This window comes from Papio anubis, chromosome 11 (assembly GCF_008728515.1).
Source record: "Papio anubis isolate 15944 chromosome 11, Panubis1.0, whole genome shotgun sequence".
Taxonomy (NCBI): Eukaryota; Metazoa; Chordata; class Mammalia; order Primates; family Cercopithecidae; genus Papio; species Papio anubis.
The window spans coordinates 93,858,317-93,874,287 of record NC_044986.1 but is presented as its reverse complement, the minus strand read 5'-3'; the positions used below and the strand labels follow the sequence as shown (position 1 = coordinate 93,874,287).

The 15,971-nt window shown below is 39.4% G+C and overlaps 1 non-coding gene across 1 annotated transcript; it reads right to left on the bottom strand.

The window, feature by feature from the left end:
- Positions 1-15,191: 15,191 nt before the first annotated feature.
- On the bottom strand, positions 15,192-15,299 carry LOC116269544. Its single transcript, XR_004177172.1, has one exon. It is a non-coding gene; the product is annotated as a U6 spliceosomal RNA (small nuclear RNA).
- Positions 15,300-15,971: the final 672 nt, after the last annotated feature.

Sequence of the window (15,971 nt, the reverse complement as noted above, 5' to 3'; positions counted from 1 at the left end):
CCTGGAACAAAATTCATGACTCCTTTAGCTCCGAGATCTCTAATTCCTTGGGAAAAAAATACGTAATTTCTTATTCACAGTAACTACCATGTGTGCAAAAGTAAAATAAAATAATGAATTTAGCGGCTAAATGAAAACAATAGGCATATTCCCGCCCCCTCCCCCGCCCCCCCTTAAAAATTGTTTCAAAAACCTTTACCGGCTGGCAGACTTCTACCACTCTGCCTTACAAACAAAATGGCTGTGGTACTGAGTTTGGGATCCTCCCACTGTGCCTCCTCCTGGCCTCCAGGAAGTGGTAAAAATCCAAAATAAATACAGTACTGAAAGTACACCATTGAGTCTGAATTCAGGGGAAGCCTTTGGTAAGAGGGTCTTAGAATTGTGCTGGTCATTATTAGTTTTTAAAAATTGTTTTGAAAAGAACATCAATCACTAGAGATTTACTTGACTGTAATTTGAACTTCCTGCTTTACATATTTATAAGGTCTTTCACCTATCTTGGCAGGCTTTCAAATTAAGTGGGCTGGGAAATTTGATGCTCCGTCTCTAGTTGTGAGCTGAGTCAGGTATTTGGTGTTTGCAACTGGGCTTTTAAATAAAGACAAAGTCTAAGACGTTAAAAAAATGAACGTTAAACTGACGCAAGACTATGCTTGCTAATGTAAAGTCAGAAAAGTCGACAAAGATTGTAGTGTGTTAAATACTGCATACATGTGTTAACATAGTCAGTAAAAATTCTTTGCCCACTAAATTTTCTAATGAGTCAAGGAGAGAACAGGGTTTAAAGGAACTGGATTAAGAAAGGAGTGGGGAATGATCTACATTCTTCACAATCTCTTCCCCCTCCACACACACCACACACATACACACACACATGCACATATGCACACACATACACATACATGTATATACACACACGTTGGTCTGGTATCCCTGCCTGGCATTTAATAGGTAACATTCTTAGAAAGATGTAGCTAGGGTGACTATGAATTTATCGTCTAACACAGGATACTTTGAGAGTAAAAAGGGCTAATTACAGGACAGTTGGAATAAACAGAGCCTGTCCATGATAAGCTAGGAGGTAGAACTCGCTATGTTTTTAGTGAGACCTCCTTGAACTTTAACTAGACAGGTCACCTACCGCCATGGGGCCTTGGCCAATTTAGATAGCATTTGAGCTAGACCCCTCTCTGGGCTGCATCTCCTGCCTTTGTTCTACTGTCAAGTGAAGTAGACAATCTGAGTAGACTTGGGGTCAGATATATTTAATGAACAGCCAGGGTAAAGAAAATACCTAGATATGCACATCCATATGTGTATACACCTTCATATACTTTATTATCTGTAGATTAGGATGTTCTGTGCACTTTGTAAGATACACATACTTCTGATTACATGCTTTCCTATGGGATAATTTTCTTTGGAGTTTTTGAGACCATATTCATGATATACACAATTCGAGGGATTTTTGGTTTTTGTTTTGATAAAGATAATTTGTAGAATGAAATGTTTCGGGGCAGATTATCACAGAAATACATAAGATAAATAATTATTTTACTGTTTATTCAAACAGTTCTTGAGAACTTAGAATGTGCCAGGCATGATGCTTGGTGCTATGTATATATTAGTGAACAGGTAAATAGTTTATTTCCTCCTTCATGGAGTTCATAATCTAGTGGAGAGACAGATAAATAGCAGGTGAACAAATACAGTTGATCCTTGAAGTATGTGGGGGTTAGGGGTGCCAATCCCCCATGCTGTCAAATATTCTGTGTAACTTTTAACTTCCCCCAAACTGAACTAGTAATAACCTACTATTGACCTTACCAATAACATAAACAGTCAATTAACACACATTTTGTGTGTCATATGTACTCTATATTGAATTTGTACAATAAAGTAAACTAGAGAAAAGAAAATGTTACTAAGAAAGTATAAGGAAGAGAAAATATATTTACTATTCATTGAGCAGAAGTGGATCATCATAAAGATCTTTATTCCTCATTGTCCTCACATTGAGTATCTGAAGAGGAGAAAGAAGAGGAGGGTTTGGTCTTCCTGTCTCAGGAGTGGCAGGGGTGGCAGAGGTGGAGGAGGTGGAAGGGGAAGCAGGAGAGGCAGGAATACTCTGTGTAACTTTTATTGAAACAAAATCTGTGTATAAGTGGACCTGTATAGCTCAAACCTGTGTTGTTCAAGGGTCAAGTGTATATTATTGCACATTATTCTAAGTGCTATTAAAAAACCAAACAGGGCTGGGCGCGGTGGCTCACGCCTATAATCCCAGCACTTTGGGAGGCTGAGGCGGGTGAATCACCTGAGGTCAGGAGTTTGAGACCACCTGGTCAACATGGTGAAACCCTGTCTCTACTAAAAATACAAAAATTAGCTGGGCGTGGTGGTGGGTGCCTGCAATCCCAGCTACTCGGGAGGCTGAGGCAGGAGAATCACTTGAACCTGGGAAGTGGAGGTTGCAGTAAGCCGAGATCACACCACTTCACTCCAGCCTGGGCAACAGAGTGAGACTCCGTCTCAAAAAACAAACAAACAAAAAAAGAAATAGCGCAGTTTTAGAGAATAACAGGGAGGGAAATAAATAAACAAGGTGGTAAGGAAATTGTCTCTAAAGGAGTGGGGCTTAAGCTAGGCTTGAAGGATGACAAGGAGACACATTTGAGAAATATCGGAGAAGTCACAGTCTAGGAAGAGGCTATAGCATGTGCAAAGGCCCTGAGGCAGAATGAAGCTTGGCACATTCTAGGAAGGGAAATGATGCCAGTGTGGTTTTAGCACATCAAGAAATGCATCAGATGAAGTCAGAAATGTAGACTGGAGAGAGATCCTGCAGAGGTTTGTAGGCCACAGAAATGAATTCTGTGTTTAAGACAGAGAACGTTGGACTTCCAGATTTTAGAGGTTTTGATAATGATAAGGTCCAGAGAAGGTAGAGGGAAAAAAACCCTCAATGCAAATTTTGAATTTACATAGCTACATTACAGGGTTTCGGTATTATACTTTTAAAAATCCATATTTCACGCACATACTTACAGCCATTGATTATGACTCAGTTCATAAATAAATATGAATAAGACACAAATCATACATAGTACAAACAAAATGAAAAGGAGGAATTCAGGCAACGAATTGCCTCAGTTTTCTCTAATGGTGCTGATTTTGATATTTTTGATTAAAAAAATACTACATTTTATATCAGTTGAACAGTGCTCACCTTTTTTTTTTTTTTTTAAACAAATGAGGCTGGGAACAGTGGCTCACACCTGTAATCCCAGCACTTTGGGAGGCTGAGGTGGGTGGATCATCTGAAGTCAGGGTTTCAAGACCAGCCTGGTCAACATGGTGAAACCCCATCTCTACTAAAAATACAAAAATTAGCCGGGTGTTGTGTTGGGCACCTGTAATCTCAGTTACTCAGGAGGCTGAGGTAGGAGAAATGCTTGAACCCAGGAGGCAGGGGTTGCAGTGAGCCAAGACTGCACCATTGCACTCCAGCCTGGGCAACAGAATGAGACTCCATCTCAAAAAAAGAAAAAAAAAAAAAAAAAAAGAAAAAACAAAAACAAAAACAAAAAACAAAACAAAACAAATGAAGCAAAACATTATTAAAGTGAGAATTTAACACGATCAGAATTAAAAAGTTATCCTTTTTCAATTTAGTAACTGGTTGTTAGCAAACCAAAATCCTACAAGCACATGGGCAGAAATAACATGTTCAGTTTCTTAGATCTAAGACTTTAAAAAATTACAAAAGGAGTTAGGTCAAATCAATGATGTGTAATCCATTGAATGAGCTTTGATATTAACAGGAATCTCCAAACAAATCAAATCGTGAACTAATTGGGTAGTGTAGTTTGTAAAATCTTTACCTCACAGAACTGGAGGTAGAGATAGATCTGTTTTGGAATTTGGATTAATTTTCTGAGTTAAAAAAAAATAACATCATGCAGCACGCTATAATCAAAGGCCGTAATATTTTTGTGCTAAATATTACAATCACATTAAATGGAGTAAAGACTATAAGAAGCCCCACATCATTTTGGGTCAACTTTTTTTTTTTTTTTTAAAGACAGAATCTCAGTCTGTCACCCACGCTGGAGTGCAGTGGCATGATCACGGCTCACTGTAGGCTCGACCTCCCAGGCTCAGGTGATCCTCTCACCTCAGCCTCCCGAGTAGCTGGGACTACAGGTGTGCCACCACACCTGGTTAATTTTTGTATTTTTTGTAAAGATGAGGTTTCCGCATGTTGCCCAGGCTGGTCTTGAACTCTTGGGCTTAAGTGATCCGCCCACCTCGGCCTCAGAAAGTGCTAGGATTACAGGTGTGAGCCACCGCACCTGGCATCAGGTCAGCTTTTGCCACCAAAGAGGATGCTGCAATTTGCAAAAAAAACTTTCAGTTTTCAAAAGTTCTGGGGATTCATAACTGTGGATTTAAAATTATGGAGTTATAGATTTTTGTTGCATTCAGATAGTTAAAATATTATTCTTAGTTTAAATCAGAACTCACAATCCTAATGATTAGAAACAGTTACCACTTGGAAATAGTCAGATTTCCGTTTGTGGGCCCTAATAAATGAATGCATACAATATTATTAAATTTTGTGCAGTCTTGTGCAAATGCTATTAATTTTACTCTTTATGATTTCCCTATATTTTTCCTCTTAAGAATAGTGAAAAGTTTTACCTTTTTTTGCAATCAAATTTTGAAGCACTGCTTCAGCCAAGAGCTTAAGAGTGTTTATTTCAGAACTCTTTATCTGTTGTGGCATGATTTTAGATTGCTTTGATCCACTGCAATCTAAAATGATGCAACATGGCATTTTCAAGAAAGGTCATTCACGCGAGTAGTTTGTGGCCACTGGTGTGGCCGAGACTACTCATTAACTAACCAACATCCCTCCTCCCTTTCTTTTTCATAAAATCCCATTTTATTTTGGGTGTGCCACCCAAAACTGTTTTGCATGACACTGTTTTAACCAGTGAGATGTAAGCAGAAGCCATTGGTTGGGCTTCCAAGAAAGTATTTATAGGGGGCTGACTCAGTGGCTGCTGCCTTGTGCTTCTTACCTTTGCCCTTCTTCAGGCTTGGAGGATGGTCACCACACCTGGGTAGAGTCCGGTGCTCCATTGTGTCAACCAAAGGGAGCTCTTTAGTGCTACGGGTAGCTCAATAGAAAGAAGAAAGCTGGGTTCTGTGGAGCTTTCACACCAGCCACTGAGGGGCCTGCTTCTAGATCTGCTTTTTACAAGAGAGAAAAAGAAAACAGCTACTTCATTTAAACCTTTGTTATTTATTTTATTTTATTTTATTTTATTTATTTTATTTTATTTTAACAGACAGAGTCTCCCTCTGTCACCCAGGCTGGAGAGCAATGGTGCGATCTTGGCTTCTTGCAACCTCCACCTCCTGGGTTTAAGGGATTCTCATGCCTCAGTCTCCTGAGTAGCTGGGATTACAGGTGCACTTCACCACGCCCAGCTCATTGTTTTTGTATTTTTAGTAAAGACAGGATTTCACCATGTTGGTTAGGCTGGTCTCAAACTCCTGACCTCAAGTAATCCACCCGCCTTGGCCTCCCAAAGTGCTAGGATTACAGGAGTGGGTCACTGCACCCAGTCTATTGATTCAGAGGGCACGTGTCCATGTTTGTTACATGGGCATATTGCATAATAATGGAGATCGGGCTTCTAGTGTACCCATCGCCCAAACAGTGAACGTTGTACCCAGTAGGTAATTTTTCAACCCTCACCCGCATTCCAGCCTCCAGTCTTTTGGAGTTCCCAGTGTCTATTACGTCTATCTTTTTAAGTCCGTACATATCCATTATTTAGCTCCACTTGTAAGTGAGAATATGAGGTATTTGATGTTCTGAGTTTGTTCACTTAGGATAATGGCCTCTAGTTCCATCCATGTTGCTGCAAAGGACATGATTTTGTCTTTTTTATGGCTGCATAGTATTCCATGCAAATCTTTCTTTTATGAGCCTATTCACAACTAAATGCAATTTCTAATAAAATTAGTGCGAGTAATCTTCAAAGCATTTTATCTGTAAAAATCAGCTACTTTTAAGCTGTTGTGTAGTATTAGACTGAAAGCAAGGACAAGGGGCCCTTTTGGGTTGCAAGAAATCTTCTGTCTTTATCTGGGTTGCAGTTACATGTACATGAAATATGTATATATGTATCACATATGTACACATGTCACATATGTAAAAAGTTTGAACTGTACATCAAGATTAGTACACCAACTATATTTTATTATATGTATGTTATCCTTTAAAGAAAGCTATTTTTTATAATTTTATTTATTTATTTATTTTTGAGAGAGGTTCTTGCTCTGTCACCCAGGCTGGAGTACAGTGGCATGATCTTGCCTCACTGCAACCTCCACCTCCTGGGCTCAAGCGATCCTCTTGTTTCAGCCTCCCCCGGTGGCCGGGACTACAGGCACGTGCCACCACACCCCACTAATTTTTGTATTTTTGGTAGAGATGGGGTTTCACCATGTTGCCTGGGCTGGTTTCAAAGTTCTGGGCTCAGGTGATATTCTGGCATTGGCCTCCTAGAGCACTAAGATTACATGTGTGAGCCACTGTGCCTAGCTAAAGAAAACTATTTTAATGTATTACAGACAGTGATGGCATCTGATAATTTGAATATAGACATTGTTTAAAAAGCTGGACAGATATTATTCATTTAAAAAATATATTAATAATCTTTTTTTTGTTTTGTTTTTGAGACAGAGTATCCCTTTGTTGCCCAGGCTGGAGTGCAGTGGCGCAATCTTGACTCACTGCAACCTTTGCTTCTTGGGTTCAAGCAATTCTCCTGCCTCGGCCTCCTGACTAGCTGGGATTACGTGTGCCACCACACCCAGCTAATTTTGTATTTTTAGTAGAGACGAGGTTTCACCATGTTGGCCAGGCTGGTCTCAAACTCCTGACCTCAAGTGATCTGCCCACCTTGGCCTCCCAATGTGCTGGGATACAGTCATGAGCCACAGCGTCTGGGCCTCAATAATCTTTTTATTCTACGTGCCCCTTAGAATACCTAAGATAGCCGCCTATTTCTACCACAAAAAATGGTGCTCCTATGTTTATATGTTTCCCTGTAATCATGTTGCAGACACTCAATGGTATCAAATTGCATATTCCATCAGTGTTCACTCTCTCAATATTCTTATACACACACACACACACACATATATATATGTATACACACACACAATTCTTTTTTTGAGACAGAGTCTTGCTGTATTGTGCGAGCTGGCCTCAAACTCCTGGCCTCAACTAATCCTCCCACCTCAGCCTCCCAAGTAGGTAGGACTACTACGCCCGGCTCCATGTTCTTATTTTACGGCAATATCTATGCCTTCATCAGTAGCAGCCATCTGACTTCATTTATGAGCCCTACATCTTGAGTGACCTTAGCCATTAATCAAATTTCTCATTTGTAAATGGCTTATCAGAATTCTTGGCTCTATGGTAACTGAACTATAGTAGAGCTAGTGGATATGAAGTGGTTAAACAGCAAAACTCTAGGTTGAGGTTTTGTTGTAATATGATACAGGAAGTACTATAGTAAAAGCACCAGGGAGAATGTTTCGTCTAGTATTCAATGAAAGTTATGCATTTTGCTCTTAAAAAAAGAAAACTATATTGAACTCCTTCTCCTGGCTGTTCCTACCCATTCCTATGTCCCAGTGCAGGGTAGAGATGAGAAAACTCATACATTGGCAGAAACCGTACTGTTTAAAATGTCAGCATTGCACGGAGTTATGAGGTGAAAGAAAAACTGGAATAGCTATAGCAGTAGAAACACAGTTGGTAAAGCCTTTCACTTAAAGTATAAACCTTGAGCAATTACAGAAAGGGAGACAGAATTTTCTGTAAGAGATCATTAAAGCTGCCATACAAGAAAGGCCATTTACTGTTATGGAATATGAATCATTATTGGAGCAAAAAGAGAGTCAGCAAATAATTCAGGCCCAGGATGACAAAGGAAGAGGAGTTTAATCGAATCAAATCATAAATAACTTTCCTAGCTATGTCTAGCTAAAGGTTCTTATAATTCCTTACTACAGGGAGTAGGGAGAGGGACTTGACATTAATAGCAGAATCCATGCAGGTGGTTTATTATGTTCTTAATATTTAGCCAGTTATTATTAACGAATCCTATTGTCTTCGTACTGTATTGCATTAAAATAACACTTTGGGCGTTGTTTTCGGCTATATTTTGGGACTGAATAGCCCTAAACTGACAATTGCAATAGAAATTCAGGTGCTTAGAGTAGGTGGTGCAGAGAAGCAGCACCTATTTTCTGTCTGGCTGGGTTAACACCATACAGGACCTCACACTGGGAGCATGGGGCCTTTACACTGTCAGTAAGGTTAACTAGTAAAAGACAGGCAGTTCTTGTAAAGCTGGATTGCCAGTGTGAAGATTCACTTCAACTCTTTTTTTTTTGAGATGGAGTCTCCCTGTGTTGCCCAGGCTGGAGTGCAATAGCGCAATCACAGCTCACTGCAACCTCCACCTCCTGGGTTCAAGTGATTCTCCTGTCTCAGCTCCTGAGTAGATGGGATTACTGGCATGCACCACCATGCCTGGCTAGTTTTTGCATTTTTAGTAGAGACAGGGTTTCACCACGTTGGCCAAGCTGGTCTCGAACTCCTGACCTCAAATGATCTGCCTGCCTCGGCCTCCCAAAGTGTTGGGATTACAGGCTAGAGCCATCATGCCTGGCCACTTCAACTGTTTAACCATTGAAAAAAGCAGTATTTAATGTATCTGTGATATAAATACATAGATTTATAACCAGTCAACTATTATCTAATGTCAAATTAAGCTTTCAGGTTTTCATATGGATAAAAATAACTATAGTCTAAATGACCTGTATTCATGTATTGTGTATGATTCTCTTCTATTGTATTCATTTTTTTTTTACCAGATGGTAAAAGTAAATATACACTCATTACTGGCCATTCGGAAAATGTGTAGCAAAGAGTATCCCAACCACTTGTAGTCCTCTTTCTCTGGATCTCTTTACAGTGCCTTTTCCTGTACTTCTTTTTGTGTTGGCAAACTTTCAGAATAAAGGGTGCCAAGTCAGCAATCCCTATTATATAATTGAACAAGTATATATAATAGCACTCACAAAAATAACTCAGACAGGAGTGATTACATAATTAACACTATTGCACCTTACTTTGATAAAGGGCAGAGATTTTGCAAGAAGCATTAGAAAACTCTCTCCCCTCTATAATTCTAAATGTTTTATAAAACCATAGCACATGTATAGGCTACTTAAAATGAGATGGTAAGATTGCTTTTTTGCTTTGGGTCATTTACCAAGTGATGTGGTTTGTCTGTGTCTCCACCCAAATCTCATCTTGAATTGTAGCTCCCACAATTTCCACTTGTCATGGGAAGGACCCAGTGGGAAGTAATTGAATCATGGGGGCCGGTCTTTCCCGTGCTGTTCTGTGATACTGAATAAGTCTCACGAGATCTGATAGTTTTATAAGGGGGAGTTTCCCTGCACAAGCTTTGTATTGTCTGCTGCCATGTAAGACGTGCATTTCCCCTTCCACCATGATTGTGAGATCTCCCCAGCCACATGAAACTGTGACTCCATTAAACTTCTTTTTCTTTATAAATTACCCAGTTGTGGGTATGTCTTTATCAGCAGTGTGAAAATGAACGAATACACCAAAATCATCTGAGTTGAATGAATAGTGTTTTGGGGGGTGAATATTGAATTGAGGGTAATGCTGGAGCATGAAACACTTGGAAAACAGGGAAAGATCACTAATTGGCAAAACCAAAGATGTGGGAATCCCAGGGAATGAGGGAGAGGAGGTATTGAAGGAGGAGAGGTGGAACATAAAATAATATGGGATTGTGCCATAAATAGTGTGATCATACAACTTATAGTAAAATCTACGACATTTTCAAGAGTGAAAATGGCATGATTAATAATTGTACTGGCTGAGCATGGTGGCTCACACCTGTAATCCCAGCACTCTGGGAGGCCAAGGCAGGCAGATCACTTAAGGTAAGGAGTTAAGCCTGGCCAACATGGTGAAACCCCGTCTCTACTAAAAATACAAAAATTAGCCAGGTATGGTGGTGTGTGCCTACAGTCCCAGTTGCTTGGGAGGCTGAGGCAGGAGAATCACTTGAATCTGGGAGGCAGAGGTTGCAGTGAGCTGAGATCACACCATTGCACTCCAGCCTGGGCGACAATAATGAGACTCTGTCTCAAGAAGATAAATTAATAATAATTGTACTGAGATAACAGGTTGGAAAATCAGGAAAACATGCTCACTTGTCATACATATGATTGCTTTAAACACAGGGAAAATCAGGAAATATGATCACTTTAGATACACTTAAAAAAAAAAAAAAAACCCTATCGCCCCCCGGGGCAGCCATCTGTTTGCTACCTTCACCATGTGCATGATCACCTCTTGACCTGACCACCCTTGATTTTTGACTTGCCATCATTGGCCTCATTGCTTCTCACTAGCAAAAGGAAATTCTAGTTGAACACTATTTATCTTCACTAGGAGTTTCCTAAAGAGATTACTTATCCAGGAGTTGGTGTAAAATGTCCATGAGACCATGATCAGGTTTCCGACATCCTGAGAGCGAGTTAGCGTCACTCTATTTTAGGGTCCAGCCTTCACTCTCAGCACTGTTCATAAAGATATGTGTTAAGGGTGCTTTATTTTGAGGAAATTTTAAGCCAGAAGCTGACACGCTGGACTCTGTCTTGGCCTCTCAGTTGCAATATATTCAGCGTCATCACGGAAGTCTTAAAATGTAATTTTCACTAACAGATATCTTAAACTGTGTGCACTGTCAACTCAATTTTGCTGTGTCTGTTGTACGTATTTGGAAAACCAATACATCAAACCTCAATTTGCAAACCATAATTTGAGGGGGTATTTACAAGGAGACAGGCCGAATTCTTTTCCTGTTTGAACCAATCCTGAAGCAGTGCTTCTGGGCCAGCTTTCACCCCGGGAAGTCCATGTAGGGGCTAGGCTGTTTGTTCAGAGCTACAACCCTTTAGGGTTTGGGACTCTGAGCCAAACATGATGCTGGGAATTTGCTGTTGGCAAAAGAACCCTTACAAAAAAGCCTTCTACCCTTCTGAGGTTTCCCAAGCCAGCATACGGAACTTGGTACCATCAGAACAGATTTACTGTCGCCAAATCTCTTCTTACCGTTCCTCTCCCCAGTAGTCAGTATCAAAATAGGACACAAACCAGCTGAACTCCCTACTTCAGGATGCCTGGAAGAGTCCTAGGTACATGGTAGGAAAGGATGGAACCTCAGGACAATACAGGTGGTGCTTACAGACTTTTTGCTCTTCCTAGAAGGAGGGGATACTCCAGTGGTTCTTCTTCGGCAGAGTCTGGAATCAGGTTGCCCATCAAATTACAGAGATGCAGTCGGGTTGCCTGCCTTCTTGAGAGTACTCTGTGGTGGGAGTTCTCAAACTAGAGACACTGATGTTTATGAACTCTCTGTGGGTGTTTTTTTTTTTTTTTTCTTTTTTGACTGGGTCTTGCTTTATTGCCCAGGCTGGAGTACAATGGCACAATTACAGCTCGCTGCAGTTTCAAACTTCTGGGCTCAAGTGATCCTCCCACCTCAGCCTTCTGAGTAGCTGGGACTACTCAGCACACCAACCTAAGTTTATTACATTTTTGTAGAGATGGGGTTTACCTGTGTTGCCCAGACTGGTCTTGAACTCTCGGCTTCAAGAAATCCTCCTGCCTCGGCCTTCCAAAGTGCTGGGATTACAGGCATGAGCTACTGAACTTGGCCTTCCCTATGAGAATTTTACATTTTCATTTCAATGTAACTTAAAAAACAATATAAGCAGCCCCTGGATCATCTAGATAACCTTTCTGTAGCCAAGTGTTATCCTGCAATTTTAGTCTTGTGTTTGTGTTTGTAATTGAGTTAGAAGCGAGCAATTCTATTTTAATCAGAGAGCTAATGAGAAAAGAACGAAAGCTGACTTAATATGTAAATGATACATTTATACCAAGGGAAGGCCACATATCACAACAAGCTGTATAAACAAATGGTTTCCAGTAATCTGAATGAAAAAAAGTGATGGGAAATTGTCATCTCACAGGACCTGTTAATAACCTGACCATAATGCTATCAAATTCATGCTACAACTGGTGATGAGAAAACAATATGACATGTCACGTAAAATTAATACCTTTCACTTATTAGTTTTCTTGCTAGGCTTATGTTTAATTTATAGGTTGGAAGCTTTTATAGTTACAGAGGGCTGTAAGCATATGTCATTTATACCTTTTTGTATTTGTATACCAGGATGGTCTCGGGGGCCAGATTTCCTGGATATCAATCTTAGCACCATCACCTACTAGCTGAGTAAACTTGGGAATGTTACTTAAGCCCTTTGTACCCAGATTTCTTCATCGGAATGAAAGTAATTATAGTACCTACTATTATTGTGGGTAGTAATTGAATACATGTAAATTATTAGAACAGTGCCTGGGAATACTGAGTATTCCTATAGTAAAAATGATTTAGCTCAGTAATTTACTTTATTTACTTATTTGGTTTTTTACTTTTTAATGTTCGTGGATACATAGTAGGTGTGTAGATTTATGGGGTACCTCAGATGTTTTGATACAAGCATGCAATGCATAATTATTACATCATGGAAAATGGGATATCCATCCCTTCAAGCATTTATCCTTTGTGTTACAAACAATCCAATTATACCATTCTAGTTATTTTAAAATGTATAATTAAATTATTATTGATTATAGTCACCCTGTTGTGCTATCAAATACTAGGTCTTATCCATTTTTATATATATCTTTTGTACCCATTAACCATCCTCACCTGTCCCCAACCTCCACTATCCTTCCCAGCCTCTGGTAACTATCCTTGTATTCTCTATCTCCATGAGTTCCATTGTTTTGATTTTTAGATCCCACAAATAAATGAAAACATGCAATGTTTGTCTTTCTGTCCCTGGCTTATTTCATTTAACATAATGACCTCCAATTCCATCCATGTTATTGTAAATGATGGGATCTCAGGCTTTTTTATGGCTGAGTAATACTCCATTGTGTATATGTACCACATTTTCTTTATCCATTCATCTGTTGCTGGACACTTAGGTTGCTTCCAAATCTTGGCTATTCTGAACAGTGCTGCAACAAACATGGGACTGCAGGTATCTCTCTGATAGACTGATTTCCTTTCTTTTGGGTATATACCCAGCAACGGAATTGCTGGATCATATGGTAGCTCTATTTTTAGTTTTTTGAGAAACCTCCAAACTGTTCTCCATAATGACTGTACTAGTTTACATTCCTACCAACAGTGTACAAAGGTTTCTTTTTAGCTCAGTAATTTAAATGAAGGTCCAAACATATGATAAGCCTGCTCTATTGGGTAAATTAAGATATATAAAATAATAAGTAACATTTACACAGTACATCAATTTTATGAAATACTTTTTCACATATGTTATTCATTTAATTCTCTACCTCTACCTTGAAAGGTAGATAATATTTTATTGTTTTAAAGATTGGATAATTAAAGTGATATACCCTGAAACAACATAGTTTTACCACCAGCATTTGGTGTTTTTTTTCTCCTCATGGATAAGGAATGAATATTTTGTAACTGAACATTTTTCAAATTTCTTTTGGACTGACAGGAACCCCAGAACTAATTTTGGACTATAGTACACATTAGTACTGTTGTAAGACTTATTGGTCTGAATATCTACATTATATTTTCTCTCCTAGTCTTAATTTTCTATTCTAATTTATATTTTCCCTGATTCTGAAGTTTTGTGCATACTATTTTATTGTTTGGAATTTTTATAATCTACCTCATGTACATTTTGGAAAATTGTGAGCGATAAATAAGTAGACTGACCTATAGTTACTTAACTAGTAAGGTCCAGAGATTGACTTAAAGTCTTTTGGCTTTATAGGGAAGCCACATTTACTGAGCATTTAGCATGACTTGGTATTTTATATGCATTATATCATGCAATACACACATTAGCTGGTCTGAGGCAGGTCAGTTATTACTGTCTTCCTCATTTTCAGATGCAGAAATTAAAGCTTATAAAAGTTATAAGGTTTTTTTCCCAAGGTTAATACATGTTGTCTTAATTTTTGGCCCTCTAATTTATTCTTAAAAGCATCTGTCGGGTGTGGTGGCTCACACCTGCTATCCCAGTACTTTGGGAGGCTGAAGCCGTTGAGCTCAGGAGTTTGAGACCAGGCTTGACAGCATAGAGAGACCCCATCTCTATTAAAAATACAAAAGTTAGCTAAGTGTGGTCATGTGCCTACAGTACCAGCTACTTGGGAGGCTGAGACGGGAGGATCGCTTGAACCTGGGAAGTCGAGGTTGCAGTGAGCCAAGATGGTGCCACTGCACAGCACTTGAGCCTGGGCAACAGAGCGAGAGTCTGTCTCAAAAAAAAAAAAAATTCTTAAAAGCATGAGCTTTCTCCTCTAAATTCATCCCTGTTGTTAAGGCTTTAAGACCAGATCTTTGTAAAAGACCCCACCCCTCGTTCCCAACCCATCAACTGGACCTTTCCTCTTAAGGTTTTGCCAAGAGCAGAAATTACTATTCTCCTCGATCCTGGCAAGCTTGTCTGTTTCTTTATTTGAGCTAGTGTTATGGTTTTTTACAGGATGTGAACACTGTTACTCAGATTTGCTTCTGTCCACATATTCCCTGGCCGTTCCAGGCCTGTGATAGGAGTCTTTCCTCGATTGCTAGCCAGTAGAGAAGGCAGTGATACCAGCTATAGGCTGGATTAAAGCAGAGCAGGAAATCTGGCTTTGGCTCTTGCCGTTAGGACCTCCTGTGTCATGAAGTGGCAAAGGATGTACCATTAAGTATCACCCAGAGACTAGGATAAGGCATTCTTGAATCTCAATTCCTCTGCCATCATTTTACACCAGACTTTACAGTGTTTCCCAATTAGTGATGCTTCCCAGACTTAATAATTTGATCATCAAATTTTTGCCATATCCTATCACCCTTACTTGTATTTACTTAAATTTTCTTTAAATTAGTGACATCCTAGCTTAAATATATTACTTTAAAGGGTTACTTTATATTACTACCATTAATGGGAGGACAATATCCTTATTTGTGTGTCATCCTTGCACACGGGCCATGCTAATCTTCTCTGTATCATTCCAATTTTAGTATTTGTGCCGCCAAAGTGAGCATGACAGTATCGCTATTAATGGAGGATAATCTCAAAACTAAATACAATGGCAAAACAATAACTATTAAATTCTTTTCCAAAAACAGGTATTGGAAATTAGGAAGCCTGTAGTTTACTTCTAACAATTATATAAACTATTGCATAAAGTATAGAATAGTATGAAAGCAATATAATTTTCTGCGCCATAATTTCCCCCATTTTAAATTTTTTTTTTTTTTTTTCCTGTCTCCCAGGCTGGAGTGCAGCCCGTGATCTCAGCTCACTGCAACCTCCGCCTCCCTGGTTCCAGGGATTCTTGTGCCTCAGCCTCCTGAGTATCTTGGGACTACAGGTGCCACTACCATGCCTGGATGATTTTTCTATTTTTACTAGAGACGGGGTTTCACCATATTGGCTAAGCTAGTCTCGAACTCCTGACCTCAAGTGACCAACCCACCTCAGTTTACTAACGTGCTGGGATTACAGGCGTGAGTCACCATGGCTGGCCCTTAAAATGGTTTTAAACTGTTTACTATGTTCATTACAGTCCATTATCTGTGAGGAAAAGAAAGATTTTCATGCCAATTGCGGGAAGTAACTGGAAAGTATAGGGCATTAGATTGTGGCATGAAGGAGCTAATAGAAGTTAGAAACTACAAATAAAGAAAATGAGTGGTATAATACAGAGCTGAGAT